At 53.7% G+C, this 16,459-nt stretch overlaps 1 long non-coding RNA gene across 1 annotated transcript in view; it reads left to right on the forward strand.

Annotated features, from left to right (window-relative positions):
• Positions 1 to 1,194: 1,194 nt before the first annotated feature.
• Positions 1,195 to 16,459, forward strand: part of LOC127493042 (uncharacterized) — a 37,029-nt gene continuing 21,764 nt past the window's right edge. Inside the window, exon 1 of the long non-coding RNA XR_007922970.2 lies at positions 1,195 to 1,392. This is a non-coding gene — a long non-coding RNA (uncharacterized lncRNA). The remainder of the gene's footprint in view (positions 1,393 to 16,459) is intronic.

The raw sequence follows: 16,459 nt of genomic DNA on the forward strand, positions 1-16,459 counted from the left end.
ACTCTTTGTAGTTATTTCTGATGACTCTTTTTATTTCTGTGGTGTCTGTTGTTACATTCCCCTTTTCATCTCTGATTTTATTGATTTGGGTCTTTTCTCTTCTTTTTTTAGTTAGTTGGGTCAATGGTGTGTCTGTGTCAATTTTGTTTATTTTTTCAAAGAACCAGCTCTTCATTTTGCTGATCTTTTGTAATGTGTTTTTTTTTTTTTTTGGATTCAATTCTGTTGATTTCTAATTTTAATTATTTCTCTTCTCCTACTAGTTTTGGGTCTGGTTTGCTGTGTATGCATGGTTTTCAATTTTGTTTTTGCACCCAACAAATGTATCTTTTTAATTCCACTTTCCACAAACTTTTTGAAGTCACCCTTTGTCTTCAGTGCAAGGGCCCTGCTGCACAGGTGACCTCACAGTTCTCTGGCTTCCCGCAGAGCTCTGTTCCTTGTCCATTGCTCCCTGTTTGCTCAATCAAGCTGCAGCTCTGCCCCGTGCCTTCTCCTCTTGGGGACCACGGCTGTGGGCTAAGGCACTTTCTAGAACATTTCTAGTCACCACAACGGGAGGAGAAAGCAAAGCCAGAGGCCCACATGCCTGCTCCTAAATCCGACACTCAAAAGTGACACGGTGAGTTTTGCTCATGTCCCAGGGGCCAAAGCAAGTCCCACGGACACAGGTGTGTAGGCAGACGGGAGCTGTGGCATCTTCCTGTCTGAGGGGTGCTGCACGTTCGGACAATGTTATGAAGGGCCCCCAAAGATTTCATGGAGATCCATATTATGGAAAAACTGTGCATGGAAATCCAAGTGTTTGCTCCAAAATAAATTTGGCTTTTTATTTTAAGAGATTGTGTATTTATTTATGAGAGAGAGAGAGAGAGAGAGAGAGAGAGAGAGAGAAAGAAAGTTCCCATCTATTGGCTCACTCTCCAAATGCCTACCACAGCAGGGCTGGGTCAGGCCGAAGCCAGGAGACGGGAACCCAGTGCAGGTCTCCCTGGTGGGTGGCAGGGCCCCAGTACTTGAGTGGGCACCTGCTGCCTCCCAGAGTGTGCATTAGCGGAAAGCCGGCATCAGGCGTGGAGCCAGGACTTGAACCCTGGCTCTGCTGTGGGACGCGGCGCCCCAAGCGGTCTCTTAGCCGCTATGCCAAATGCCTGGCCCTAAACATCTCTTTTCATTCCATTTTCCCACAGATGTTCTGCAGGCCTCGCACACAGTCTTCCTGGCGAGGCTGCTGGCAGTTGCCTGCTGTTTGGAAGTCTGACAAACAAGGTTGTCAGAACAGATCTGAAGGAAGCTGCCATGGTGGGAATTGTATTTTTTTCCCCAAAGATGATTTCGTGCTTGTCGGACCCATCACGCCCCGAAAACGCTTTCGCTGTCCAACGAGTATTGGTAAGTGGGAGCCGTTCCGCCGCTCGGCCCGTGGCGACACCCCCATAGCGCCTGGGCACAGGCCTACTGGCTGGTGTCCTTTTCCCCCAGTTCCTGTCTCTCTGCCCCTGCTTCCCTCCCTGCACCTTAAAAAACAAAACAAAACGAAAACAAAAATCCCAAGCTCCGCTTTGTTTCTTCTCTGATCTCCAAAAGCCAGCTCGCCATGCTTCTCTGAGGTTGCCTGAGTTTCCAAACTCTTCCCCCTAGGGCTGGGCTCCCCCCCCCCCCCCCCCCGGCCCCCGACCCCAGGAGGCTTTTCCTAGCCCCTAAGAGGCTCTCCGCATGGGAGCTGGGTTTCCACCCAAGAGACCACCACGCTTTTTCTCTCCTTATCGTTGGCAAGAATAACATAATCTTTGACTACGTCATCTGGCTGGAAGAGAAATCACTGAACCTTGGAGCTCTAGGGACACTTTGGCTCAAAGAAACACCTGGGGCCCGTTTCCTGCTTTGCCACTTGCTTCTTCCCATTAGGAACCCTGGCGAATTATCACCTGGCTGCTGTGGAAGTGAGGTGAGGACTGGACTCCTCCGAGGGTCAAGGCCCTCTGCCTGCCCCGGGGGCCTGCGGCCAGCAGTGAACAGAGAGCAGTATTCCTGGAAGGAGGCCTGCGGGAGTGTTTCTCTGTCACGGCCCTGGTAGCCCATGCACCATCCCGGCAGGGAGAGTTCATGTACGAAGCAGCCTTTTTCTTGCTTTATGCTGCCTCCTTATCAACTAGGGCAGTTTGTTTTTCCCTGTGACTCACGATTCAGTATTTCGTGCCTGGAAAGGGGCTCCCCTGCTGTTTTGTTCAAGGGACAAAACCTGCAAAGATAGAGCTCAGCGCGCACACCGCGTCTTTGCCTTTCAGCGGGGAAGACAGGCATAATTGTCTTTTCCAATCAGACAATTTCCCAGCCGGTTTGTGTACCTTATTTTGATTTTGCGGAGCTCCATTTCCTACCTTGCTTTGTTTTGGTTTTTCACCCGCGCCTTCGCTGGGTCCTTTGTGAGCTGGTAATTTGCTCTCTGGTCTCTTAGCAACCAGGAACTTTTCCAGTCTGCCGCTGCTGAATCAGACCTTGGAGTTTCCAAGTTTACAGCAGGACCTGCTGAAGGACAGTATCTCTCCCGGAGCCAGCGATTTTAAATTAATGTTTGAACAAGAAAATTAACCAGGGTTTCAGGACAGGGACGCTCATAGAGGCGATGGCGACAAAACCGGTCAACTCTTCTCCTTCTCCCTGTTTCCTCTTGTCTCTTCCCCTCCCCGCAATGCCCACCCTGCCCAGCCCCCACCTGCAGCACAAGGCGTGTTTCCCGTGAGCGGATGGAGCCTGCCCCCCTGGCTTGCTGCTTGGGGCAGCAGCCAGTTACAGGGCCTTTGCCAGTTTCATTCACACACACTTACTATGGGCTAAGCACCCAACACAGTCGCATCCATGTGGAGTTTGCAGTCTAGGGCAGATGCTGTTGTTGATATAAACAAAGGGGTTGCATTCAATAGAGAAGGAGAACTTTGCTGGCAATGGGGGTCAACACTGGTATGAGTTAAATTGAGTTAGCATTGGTTATTCAGGTAGCAGGGGACTACATTGGTTATTTACCAGTGTGAAAACACAAGCTGCTCCAGTTATGTGGAAAAAAAATCACACCCCAAAACTTAAGGACTTCCAGATTTAACAGCCTCTTTTTATACCACAGTATGGAAAATCAGGTAGTAAAAGAAATCACCAGGGCAAAAACAGATTGCCTGAACACACTATAGTGAGAAGTAAACCACTGGCACGGGTCAACACTGACTCATAACACAACCTGTAATCTGAGGGGTACACCTGCAGTGGCAGCCCCTTTTCCATCAGGGTGACTATTGGCCATATGCTTGTGAGGGAGCGGCAGGCAGGACAGCCAGGGGCTGCCTGTTACAGTATGGGCTACATACCAAGAGCATCTTTGTAATTGCAGTCTCTCCTCAGTTAGGGTGACTTTTCTATGGTCCAGTAGGTTTCCCCGGGGGGGGGGGTGATTTGCATCTCTGGGCGGAGCCAGAGCTGGGAAGCTTATATTGTCTTTAGCTTAGAGACTCCACTCAATGCTCTGGGGCTGCCTTTCAGGGGGACGACGCAGGTGGCAGGGTGCGCCTTCACCTGTGGGCAGCTGGAGGATCCCCTTCTGACATGGGCGGGACTGATGACTGGGTGGGCTCAGCTGAGACAGCGGTCAAGGCTGGCTGCCCTGGGCCTCTCCAGCACGCAAGGTCTGGGGTTGTTGGACTGCTTACCCGGGTTCCTTGAGAGCCAGGCAGAAGCTGCCCGGCTTCTCTGCGCTCACCTTGGGAAACACAGAGCATTAGTTGCAAGTGCCGCATTGGTGGAAGGAGTCAAAGAATCCTCCAGATGAAGAATGGGGGCGTGGACCCAGCTCTCAGTAGACGCCTTGAAAGCACCACACAAAGAAGGCAGGTCCCCAGGAGTCGTGGATCCTAGGCTGACTCTGCCCCTTCCTGGCTGTGCGACCTTGGCCGAGCCGCTACTTCTCTCTGGGCCTTGGTCTCTTCATCATTGAAATGAAGAGGTCACCAGGTTAATTCAGAGGTCCTTCTAATGAGGAGCAGTGGTGTGGCGAGTGCTCTGTAATTATCTATTGACTAGGAGTGAGCTGAATCTTAAGTGTGGGAGTGGATCTCCAGTGGAATCGCATGGATCATTGGGCAAATGGGAGTTTTTAGAATTTTACAGCCAAGGAACTTGGGGAACTGTTGCATGGTCCTTGGGTTTAATGGATGAGAAAACCAAGGTATAGTGAGGCCACAGGTCTTGACCTGGGTCCAGGGGGAAGTTAATGATGGCCATTAAAGAATAGAACCTGGGGGGCCGTCGTTGTGGTGTAGCGGGTAAATCAGCCGCCTGCAGTGCTGGCATCCCATATGGGCACCGGTTCAAGTCCCGGCTGCTCCACTTCTGATCCAGCTCTCTGCTATGGCCTGGGAAAGCAGTGGAAGATGGTCCAAGTCCTTGGGCCTCTGCGTCTGCGTGGGAGACCTGGAAGAAGCTCCTGGTTCCTGGCTTTGGATCAGTGCAGCTTTGGATATTGCCATCATTTGGGGAGTGAACCAGCGAAATGGAAGACCTCTCTCTCTCTCTCTCTCTGTCTCTCTTGCTGGTTCTGCCTCTCTCTATAATTCTTTCAAAGTAAAATAAATCTTAAAAAAGAAGAAAGAATAGAGCCCGGCACCCTGAACCGACCACCCTGTGTGCTTTGCCCTCACAATGGCACCTTTGGAAGTGCACTGGGAATTTCATTCCAGCACCCAGGCCGAGAAGGCATCTTTTCCATCCACTGAAGGAGATCTTTCTAGAACTTTTCCATGGCACTCAGCCTGAGGAGCTCTTCACTGGGCTCGAGGGCTGGCCGGCCAGATCTCTGCTTGCTGCCTGGCTCTCCTCTGAGGTCCTTGGCCCAGGACTGGAGCAGAATGACAATGGAGCTAAGAGGCGGGGTGACAAGAGGTGAAGCCACTTCTGATTTGGGTCCTAATTTTTTCCTACCAGTTCTATTCTGAAACGGTTCTTGTGCATGTATAATACAGTGACTGAGCTAAATAATAAATGACAGGAGAGGCCACGGGAGGTGGGAAGGCGAAGGCAAAGGAGACGGAGTTTGACTGGAACTCAAATTGCCAAGGACTTTGAGCTGCGAGAGAGGGATGTGGGGAGGCAGAGTCTTGCCAGTAACAGGAACCAAGAAGAGCTGGAAATGTGTAATGTGGCCCATTAGAGTCCCAGGAAGATAGACAAATGGACAGAGATGGAGAGAGAGAGGGAGAGGGAGAGGGAGAGGGAGAGGGAGAGGGAGATAGAAGGAGAGGGAGATTGAGGGAGAGGGAGAGGGACATTGAGGGAGAAGGAGAGGGACATTGAGAGAGAGAGGAAGAGGGTGAGAGAGAGAAAGAGGGAGAGGGAGATTGAGGGAGAGGGAGAGAGAGATTGAGAGAGAGAGACTGAGGAAGAGGGAGAGGGAGAGGGAGAGAGAGGGCTCATGTTGTGTTGTGGAAACACAACATGTCAGTGGGCATTGGAAAAGTGGGGGAGATCCTGAAGACACATTTAGTGCTGGGGAATAAAGCAAAAATAGACAGTAGGTCATGAAGCATTGACTCCTCATGATAAATGGGCTTTTCCAGCATGGATGAATCATACTCATGGCCTTAAATAGAGTCAACTGGGCCAGGCTGATTTTGTCCACGTTGTATGGACAAGAGGTAAACGTGAGGCTCTGGGGCCGGTGCTGTGGTGCAGCAGGTTAAAGCCCTGGCCTGCAGTGCTGCCATCCCATATGGGCGCCAGTTCAAGTCCTGGTTGCTCCTCTTCCGATCCAGCTCCCTGCAAGTGCACCTGAGAAAGCTGCAGAAGATGGCCCAAGTCCTTGGACCGCTGCACCCACATGGGTGCAGCTCCTGACTCCTGACTTCAGACTGGTTCAGCTCCATCCACTGCAGTCATCTGGGGAGTGAACCAGCAGTTGAAAGACCTCTCTCTCTGACTCTCTCTCTCTCTGTGGCTGTCTTTTAAATAAATAAAGTAAATCTTAAAAAATAAAAATCCATGCGGCCATCAGTCAGGGGGCAGGGGTGAGGCCTTTTTGGAGAAGCTGACTGCTCTCTCCTTATCCACCCCATTCTCACCCACACAAATCCCGCGCGTGCCCTCTCTAACCCATCGTCCGCTGCTCTTGCCACAGTTCATGGTAGACCCGCCCCTACTCTCATTCCTTCTAGTTCATGCCATCCTAGTCCCAACCCGGCCCCACTTTCCCACATAGCCCATTCCGCTCTCCATCCCCCATTTTATCTCCTTCACTGCATTTGTAAAGTCTTTTTATTTGGCTCTTATCTGTACAGCGATCTAAGTCTTTGTGGGACTGAGACCTCCAGACTCCAGGCCTTTGGCTTCCAGGAACTTGACTCCCCTAAAGCAGAGCTTTGCAGCCTTTTCCTTCTCAAGAATACACAGAAAGTGATATTTGCACAGCACAGGGGGCAACCCAACCCAGGCCCTACCCGCCCGTCGCCCTCTCCCCCGCCACACCAGGGGCTGCGGAGCCAGGGTGCCCCGGAAGCCCCTTCTCAGCACGCTGTTTGAGAGAATTTCGTGCAGCTTCAATCACTAGATATTCTCCCTGTAGAGTTGCATCTTGCCTATTTGCCCTTGGCCAGCTGCACACACAGTAGTGGTTCCGGGGACACAAAGGCCTCATTCCTCTGCTTATGAATAAGGAAGCAGAACAAGGGGCTGCGCCGTGATGAGGCAGCCCACGGCAGGCCTGGCTGCTTTGCCTTCGTTGGCCAAATGTAGCTATGGTGTTCAAATCCATGCAAGGGAACCCCCCCGCCAGGCCCATCACAGACAGGGCCATAGTGCTGGGGTCCCGTGGAAGGGAGTGTCTCATCCCTGCCGCATCCTGAGCGCACCTTGTGGTCTCCTGCTTCTACGACTCCACACTGGCTGCGACTCCTTCTGGCAAAGCCCTTTGGTGCCGGCTGGCTTCACGGATGTCTTCGTCCTGGGCTTGCATAGGTTAAGCATCGTCTCCCTTGGGAGGACCTCGCTGGCCCTCCAAGGTGCAGCTGGCTGCTTTCCCCTGGGTGCCCCCTGGCATTCTCCTGACGTAAGCGCACCCATCACTTGGAATGGCACTGTTGCGCGATCATTTCTCTGACGCACGTTGGAACCTTGGAGCTTCTCAGCCAGGCTCAGTGCGAGCTGCGGGACTCAGCTGCTGAGCCCCCGCCCGGCCATAAAGGGGACCATGACGCCCACGACATGGGTTTACTAGGAGAATTGAATGAAATAATCGGTGTTCTGTGCACGGAGTGTGTAGAGGGATTGTGGAGCACATGGCAGGGCACGTGGTGAGCCCTCAATAAATTGTAGCCATTGGTATCAGGTGACCCTCAGTGCCACCCAACAGAAATGTAACAAGAGCCGGGCAGGTGAGCCGAAGGTGACATTTTTAGGTTTTCTAGTAGTCACATGAGAAAAGTAGCAAGAAGTGAAATTATTTTCAATAGCATATTTTCCTTAACCCCCTACACCCCAACTATGAAATCATTTTATCTTTTCTTTGTTTTTTATCTTTATCTTTTTGAAATCTGCCTTAATTTAGTGTCAGCATGTCTTATTTCAGTCTAGTCACATTTCAACAGCTCAGTAGCTGGCTGGAGCCAGGAGGCATAGGATTGGGCAGTACGGTGCTAGATTCAAGAAATTCTGCACTCGTGAAGTTTGTATACCTTAAACAAAAAGTTTCTGGGAACAAGAAATGTGGTGCATGTTTTCAGGGTAGGCCCCGCCCCTGCCTTCGTGTCACTCCATGGGTGGCACACAGCGCTTCATAAACGTTTATGAGATACGGTTGAGCCGAGACAGGTAGTTACAGGGTCACATCATGGGGCAGATTGCTCCAGGGGATCCTGTAAGTGTCATCACCAGCCGCTAGCACAGACCAGGGAAGCCAGGCAGTGACCAACAGTGAGTCACCGCCTTACCCTGCCGGAGCCAGGGTGGAGCCTGGGCTGGGCACCTCTGTGCCAAGTCTGAGGCTCGAAGTCCGGATGCTGATCTGGAAGGCTGCGGATAACTGGGTTCCCTTCAAAGTCGTCTCATGCCCAATCAGAAGCAACTTTGCAATGACAAAGTGGGTGGGCCTTCTTTTTGGGAGGACCATGGCACCACTGTGGGAAAAGTCACCCCCCAACCCAGGCTGAACCCAGTGAGTGGCTATACAAACAGGGCTGTGTTTTTGAGTTTTTTTTTTTTTTTTTTGACAAGCAGAGTTAGTGAGAGAGAGAGAGACAGAGAGAAAGGTCTTCCTTCCTTTGGTTCACCCCCGCTATGGCCGGTGTGCCGCGGCCAGCGCACTACGCCGATCCGAAGCCAGGAGCCAGGTGCTTCCTCCCGGTCTCCCATGTGGGTGCAGGGCCCAAGGACTAGGGCCACCCTCCACTGCCTTCCCGGGTCACAGCAGAGAGCTGGACTGGAAGAGGAGCAACGGGGACAGAATCTGGAGCCCCAACTGGGACTAGAACCCGGGGTGCTGGCGCCACAGGCGGAGGATTAGCCTAGTGAGCCATGGCGCCAGCCGTGTTTTTGAGTTCTGGTTCTATTACCAACGTGCTGTGTTGCTGGGGACAACTTCTTTTTTAAAAGATTTATTTTATTTATTTGAAAGTCAGAGTTACATGGAGAGAATAAGAGAGGCAGAGAGAGAGAAAGAGAGAGAGGTTTTTCATCTGTTGGTTCGCTCCCCAACTGGTCACAATGGCTGGAACTGCGCTGATCCGAAGCTAAGAGCCAGCAGCTTCCTCGGGGTCTCCAACATGGGTGCAGGGGCCCAAAGACCTGGCCATCTTCTACTGCTTTCCCAGGCCACAGCAGAGAGCTGGATCGGAAGTTTAGCAGCCGGGACTCGAACCAGCACCCATATGGGATACCAGCACTACAGGTGGCGGCTTTACTCGCTATGCCACAGCGCCGGCCCCAGCTGTGGACAACTCAACCCCGCAGAGCTTCAGCTTTGGCACCTGGGAAGCATCGTGAGCGGCGGCAGCCTCCATCTCACGGGGTGCCTTGAGGCTCGCATATTGCGATCATGTCTAGAGGAGAGCGTGTGTTTCTGCTGTGCCTCCCAATAATCCCTGCTGCTGGTATTCACCCTAGTGCACACTCTCCCTTGCTCGGATGTAGTGAGCTGCCATGCATTTAAGGGGCCCAGGGAGGGTGCAAGTAGGAAGGAACCGTGGGGGACGTCAGCCGGAAGCTCACAGGTGCCCCACGAGGAGCTGAGGCCTCAGTCCAGCTCAGTCCACAAGAGCACGTGGATCTCAGCACAAGCCGCGCGAGTGAGCCTGAAAGTGGGTCCTTCTCAGCTGAGATGAGACTGCAGCCTCGAGGGGGAGGGAGGTCTCCACCCAGCTCTGCCTGGAGCCACAGCGACCGTGATGTGTGTAGACGTGCATACGTGGCTGGGGGCTGCTAGACCTTGGGGGCGGGGGCTGAGGCTGACACACAGCTGTGCCTTGGGAGGTGCTCTGTGTACTTAATCGTTGCTCTTAGCAACGGTGCCAGAAAATTCTGCTGTGGGTAAGAGGGTCTTGTCCTCTGCCAGAGACAATCCCTGATCCAGGCAGGCTACACACGGCTGTCACAAGTGGTCTGGATTGAGTTATAATATTTTTTTCACCTATAGCTTCTTCTTTTGCACTGGCGTCAGCGTTGGCCTGCCCACCCCAGGTGTCGTTCTTGTTCCAGCCCATCATGTACCACTCCCAACCAGTACTCAATAAGTCCACTAAGCGAGGACACGACTTGGACCCTTTTCTGGGACAAGGCGCTGACTTGAGGATCCAGGGCAGCCACACGCCTGGGAATGAGGTGCAATCAGTCCTTAGGTCAGAGGAGGGTTTGTTGTTGTTGTTGTTGCTTTGTTTTGGTTTTCTTGCTTTTCAAATGTGGTTGTTCTCTGAAAGGAATCCATGCTAATGGGGTTAAGCACCCGTGTTTGCGGAGCCTAATCAATCGTGAAACCCCATTGATCACCGTGTGCCTCACGTGGGCTGTGCCCCACGTGCAGGAAGAAGACCCCACTGAGCGGTGATTTGTCAGCGTTTTTCCAGGGCTGTCCGGAGCGGGGTGGGCTGGCCTGGCTGATGAGAGGTTCAGGAGGAGCCGGGATGCCAGGTAACTCACCGCCTCGAGCCATTAGGATCAGCTCGCGTCTCTACGGCACCAAGGCCTGGCTCACCAAGCATGCCTTTCCACCTCCACGGGCCTCCCACCAACGGGCCTCCCACCAACGGGCCTGGGGGATGGTCTTCCCTAGTCACAGCTCTCTCCGACTCATTGCTATTCTGCTGACTCATGAGTCGCTGGAGAGTGTGGGTGATCTCTGACCTCTGGGGTGCTGAGCACCTAGAGCTGTTGCCTCTCAGAGTGGGGAGCAAGTGCCCGGGACCTCTGCACCTGCCCCCAACCTCCTGCTCTTCCTCTCTCTCTTTTCTGTCTTCCTTCTACACCCCACCTTATCCACCTGCACCCTAACACACATGCACGCGCATGTGCACACACACACACACACACTCAATGCCTCTAGTAGGAATCACAGCACAACATCTTGCTTACACTAGTGGATTCTGGCGTGAATTGGGTTGGGTCCAGGTTCTGTCACTCAGGGGCTGGGAGCTCTGAACAAGTCACTTTAAGCTGTCTGCGGTTCATTTGCAGACTTGCTCATGGGGTCAATGGAGTCAACTGGAGCAGTGCATGGCATTGCTAAGTCCTCAGTGGTGTTAGCCGGCGTCGGGCTGGGGGCTGGTGATGGGGATGCTTACTGGAAGAGGAGGAGGCAGAGGCATCGACCCCATTTCAAGATGGCCACCAACCAGGTGCTGGCTCAGTCTAGGGTGGGTGCTCTTTGGAGACATCTGGATCTCCTTGCTTTCTATTTCCTCACTGTCGTAGGGGTTAGTGCCCAGGGCCAGAGGGCTGTAGCTTGAGGGGATGGGAGGTTCAGAAGTGGGCCCCGGGCCGGCGCTGTGGCGTAGCGGGTAAAGCCACTGCCTGCCGAACTGGCATTCCACAGGGGCACAGGTTCGAGTCTTGGCTGCTCCACTTTCGATCCAGCTCTCTGCTATGTCTTGGGAAAGCAGTGGAAGATGACTGTCCTCCAGGGTGCACAGTGAGGGTGTTGGCGAGTGTGTGACTTCCACCTGACACTGATGAACCTGCGTCAGCCGTGGGACTGGCGGTAGTTGGGAGTGTCGGGGAGACCCTGATGTGATTACCCAGAACGGATGGTGAAATCGGCTTGCATCCTTAGAGCCGAGAGAAGGGAGCCGTAGCTCTCCCCACTCTTCTCTTCCAGGGCTTCCTGGCCCAGGTCCTGGGCCCCCCACTGAGGGGTTTGCTGCCCTGACTCTGCTCCCCTGAGCATGTCGTCACCTTATTCTACTCGCAGTGTGGTAAACACAGATGCTGTATTGTTGCTAATAGGTATTGTATTTTTAAACGATTTAAGAATTATGTTAATTTCTCCTTGGAAAAGGTGATATTGTAGGCTTGTGCAAAGTTCTATGCTTTCTCTCCCAACCACCAATTTCTTCTCTCCGGCAGCAGCTAGCATTGCCAGTTTCTCGCGAGATTGTTAAGATTTTTAGATAAAAGGGACCAGGATTTACAAGCTTTGTATCAGTTCAGCTGTTGTTTGTTGGGGAGCTACCCTGTGCCAGGGGCTGGCGACAGGAAGATCAGCCTCTGGAGAGCCTCAGTTCAGCACGGGGGTCACTGCGTTGGGCAACAATGACGATCTAATGCTGCCCAAGGAGAAACAGGGTGTGAGGGGCCAGCGCTGTGGGGTAGTCGCACCCGTGGTGTAGCATCCGCCTGCAGCGCCGGAATCCCATATGGGTGCCTGTTTGAGTCCCGGCTGCTCCACTTCCCATCCAGCCCCATGCTGATGCCTGGAAACAGTGGAAGTGGTCCAAGTGCTTGGGCCCCTGCACCTCTGTGGGGGACCTAGAGGAAGCTCCTGGCTCCTGGCTTCGGAATGGTCCAGCTCTGGCCGTTGCAACCATTTGGGGAGTGAACCAGGGGACGGAAGACCTCTCTCTCTGTCTCTCCCTCTCTCTGTCTGTAACTCTGCCTCAAGTAAATACTTATATCTTCTTTTTTTAAAAGATGTGTGAGCAGGGCTGGCGTTATGGCACAGTGGGTTAAGCCATTGCTCGTGACGTGGGCATCCTGCGTTGGAGCACCGGGTTGAGTTCCAGATATTCTGCTTCTGATCCAGCTTCCTGCTGATGTGCCTGGAAAGGCGGTGCCTGATGGCCCAAGTACTTGGGTCCCTGTCACCCAGGTGGGAGACCTGGGTGGAGTTTCTGGCTCCTGGCTTCAGCCCGGAATCTGTCCTGGCTGTTGCAGCCATTGGAGGAGTGAACCAGTGGATGGAAGTGCGCTCGCTCTCTCTCTCTCTCAATCCCTCTCTCTGTGACACTCTGCCTTTAAAGTAAATTAATTAAATCTTTAAAAAAATCCAAATAAGCAAAAGAAATTTGTGTGAGAGGCAGAGGTAGCCCCAAGGGCTGGAGAAAGGAAAATAATTTAGCAGCGGTGATGTCAGAGGGCCTGTGACCGCCTTCGGGCCTTCCATAGTCACCAGCCAGAGGTGTTATAAAATTCACTTTTTCCTGGATGCGTTTTACGATTATTATTATTCTAACTCTGGCCTTCAAGAATTGAAGTCCACTTTGGACCATCTGCCCGTTTTTCTTAAAAAAAAAAAACAAAGATACCGATAATTCACATGCTAAACACACAGCTCAGTGTTTACAAGCGTTCACTGCAGTGTTCTTTCGTTTATCCATGGAGCCGTGTGTCCACCAGCATGATCAATTTTAGAGCGTTCTCATGAGCCCAGAAGGACCTGCACACGGCGCTCGTCATTAGTCACTCGCCTCCCATCCACCCAGCCCCGGGCAGCCTTTCTGCTTTCCGTGCGTGTTCTGGGTGTTTGCAGCAAACACACGCACACAACATGTGGCCTTTTGGGTCTGAGCCCTTTTGGGTCTTGCCCAAGGTTGGCAAGGTCATCCACGCGGTAGCATGTTCCAGGGAACATCACTCCTCTTCTCACTGAGTTGTGGTGCACCGTCTGGGTGTTAGCTCGTCGGTTGAGGCACATTGCATTGGGTGGATTCTGTGTTCTGGAATAGCACGAACAGAGCTGCCATAAACACCCGTGTATAAGCTTCGGACAGAAGCCTGTTTGCAATTCCCCTGGGCATACACTCAGAGCAGACCTGCCGGGTCCCAGGTTGAAGCTACATTTCACTGAGAAACCAGCACGTCGCATTCCACAGCAGCTGTGCCCTCTTCCGTCCCCGCCGGCGCTGTGTGAGGGCTCCAATTCCCCATCCTCCTGAGTTTAGAATTTGGCTTCCCCCACAATGTGCATTCTAGAACCACCCGCTGAATATCTCACTTTGCTGCCTGTGGACTGCTGGTGCACCTGACCCACCCTGGGCCCCAGCCCCTACTGACCGGGTAGCAACTCTGGGCCGATTCCAAAGTAGGCTCTGTCTTCAAATGCACTAACTACAGGTGCTGGGAAAGTGCTCCCCGGGGAAGGTCTTAGGGAGCAGAGGGAGGGAGATGGGGCCTTGAATTCCCTGTTGACCCCTGAGTTGTCAGCCCTGGGGGCTTCTTCCTCTTGTCCCCCCCCAGCTCAAGGGCAGGCAGAGCCTGCTCCGGGAGAGCCCAGTGGGCAGCACAGGGTGAGCCGGGGAGGCCAGGGACACAGACAGGCAAGCAGAAGTTGAGGACTTTGTGTTTATCCCAAGTCAGCCCAGGGCAGACCTGGAGGCCAGGTGGTGTTGGGAGAGGCCCAGGAGGAACCTGCTGTCCTGTAGCTCATCTGTGGCGGCCAGGAGCCCCGAGGCCAGGGAAGAGCCCGGTCAGGACCATGGTGGGTAGACAGCCTGGGAGGTTGGGGGCTGATGGGGTAGTCCCAGAGGAACACATCAGTGAAGCTCCTGGGGGCGGAGCCGTGTTCGCTTTCCATCAAGCCGTGCGTTGCTGGCTGGGGGGTGCAGCAGTGACTGTGGGTGAGGGGAAGGGAAGAGGAAGAGGAGCCCACTGGGGTGCTGGAGACCGGGACGTGTCGCCCACCAGGAGGACCCACTCTATAGTCCTGCAATCCACAGCTGAGGTGTGCGACCTGGCCAGCCAGCAAGGCTCGCGCTGACCGAGAAGTGGCAAAGCGGGACCTCCCGGGAGCGACGAGCCGGAGACTGACATCAGGGCACAGACAGCGCAGGACGAGAGCTGTCCATCACCATGCGCCAGGCGTGGAGCCCTCCCTGTGTGCACCCATTCAGTCCTCAGCAACCCAGCAGGTGGCTTGTCTCATAACACGGTTTGCAGATGAGGGAGCGGAGGCACAGAAAGGTTAAGAAATTGACCCAGAACACCCCGCCGGAGAGTGGCAGAACAAGGGTTTGGACCCAGTCTGGTTCTGGAGTCTGCACTGTTAGCCACGGGGTGGCACTTCCTACTGCTCTTAGCCACTGTCCCCCCTCGCAGGGGTCCCCAGGACTCCGGCTACTATCTCACAGGCTGGGCTGAGATTCCTCCATGGGCAGGATCTTGGCCAACATCCATCAGCCACCTCCCCACCCCCTGGGGCTAGTCATGCAGTCTGTCCAGCTTCCCTCCGTCTCTCCCCACCCAGGGTGGCCAGACCTAACAGACTCAAACCCAGCCCAGCAACAATGGTAGAACGCCCACTTACAACTGCGTTCCAGAGAAACAAGGAATGATTTTGAAGGAGAAGTGTGTCCCAGATGTTGCATGGGGATACTTCAAATGGCATGTACTTCTACTACCAAAGCAGTCATTGTTTCTCTGAAGGCCATCGCCACTGGCAGTCCTGTCCCAGCTGTCTGAACGCGGCGCTGGGATTCTCTGTGCCGGCGAGGTGGTGCCGCTGGGAACAGCTCCTAGAGCTGTTTGCACCGATCTCACTAAGAGCCCCCCTCCCCCCGGGGAGTGCACCATCAGTGCGCCGCCATGTAGGCTGCCTGCTTACTTCATCACACTCGGCTTCCAGCCGGGAAGCCGAAAGCCTCACCCAGCCCTGCAGCCCATGAGTAGTCCGAGACCCTACCCATTAAAACAGCCTCACTGCTGTTAGCACAGTCCACCTCCCTGTCTCCCTCTTTGCTCCTCCGTCATGTCCTGCCATTTCCGGGGTCCTTCATTAGGAGCTTGCTTCCAGGGCCCACTCGGCAGGTGTTCTGTGAGCTGTCTTAGGGGTTCCACCAATGTGTTGGGAACAGCGGAGCTGCCTGCTGCTCAGGGTCCCAGGTGAGGGGGAGGGGAGGGACTTGCGCCATCTCCAGGCTTCTGAGACCCAAGCCTTTGACGACAGCACGTCACACGCTTCTGCAGCTGCACCTGCATGGCTCTTGGGTGGTCATCACCTGGCCGGGGGATTTACTTAGGGCCGGGACATTGCATGTGTTAGTCAGCATTTCATCTCACACCCGTATCTTGTCTGCATCAGAAGGTGCTTTGATGGGAACACTGGCCCTTTCCCATGTCCCAGCAGATGGTGGCTAAGCTTGGGTACAGGATAAGCCCTGAACTGCTTCGGGTGGAGGGCGCAAAGCTCACTGTCTGCTAAGACGCAGATGTTTGGGCCAGGAATTCTTTCAGCTGTAAGTAACACAAATTGACTGGAAGCAAGTTAAAACAAATAAGAGCTCGTTTTTCTTTTATAATTATCAGCCTATTCCAGACCTACTAATATTGGTTTAGCTTTCAACCATACCCTTAGGGACCAGGCCCTAGAAGGCCATTTTTCCATAACTGACTTCTCATCCTTGTGCTTATTGCCTCATGATCACAGAATGGCTGCTGCAGCTCCAAATCCATCTTTGAGGCAGGGACCAGAAGGAATGACAGGAGAACAGCTATTTTGATGTCTTATTTTTGTCTTCCTGCCACCTGAGCAATAGAGGCGTGGGTCATGAGTCTTTAGGCTTCCACCTTCTTTGGTGGAAGTGAACAAGGCTGGGAATGGGTGTTGGGCTAGGCAGCCGGCAGAACCTCCTCCCAAGAAAAGCCAGAAACTCACAAAGGCCAAAGGAGTGGCAAAGGTTTAGCTCCAGCCGACCCTTTACTTCCCCAGTTTCTCTCTTTCCTGGGATTGAGAAGGAAGAACACTCCCCACGCAGTCAGAGCAGAAGGGGAACCTGAGTTGTGCGAGGGAGTGGGGAGGGGAAGGGTCCAATGAGACTCAGACGCGGTGGCGTCAAGGGGGTTCGCGACTGGGGAAAGGACGGAGAGGACAGGAGAAGGGGCCGCGGGCGCTATGGTCTGGATGTCGTCTGTCTCGCTCAGAAATTCCAGTGTGGGCGCCTTGCTCCCAGCGTGACAGGTCTCATGCGTGGGCCTGGTGCCCCTGTCGTCTGGGCTTGAGGAAGGC

This window comes from Oryctolagus cuniculus, chromosome 5, assembly GCF_964237555.1.
Source record: "Oryctolagus cuniculus chromosome 5, mOryCun1.1, whole genome shotgun sequence".
NCBI classification, from domain to species: domain Eukaryota; kingdom Metazoa; phylum Chordata; class Mammalia; order Lagomorpha; family Leporidae; genus Oryctolagus; species Oryctolagus cuniculus.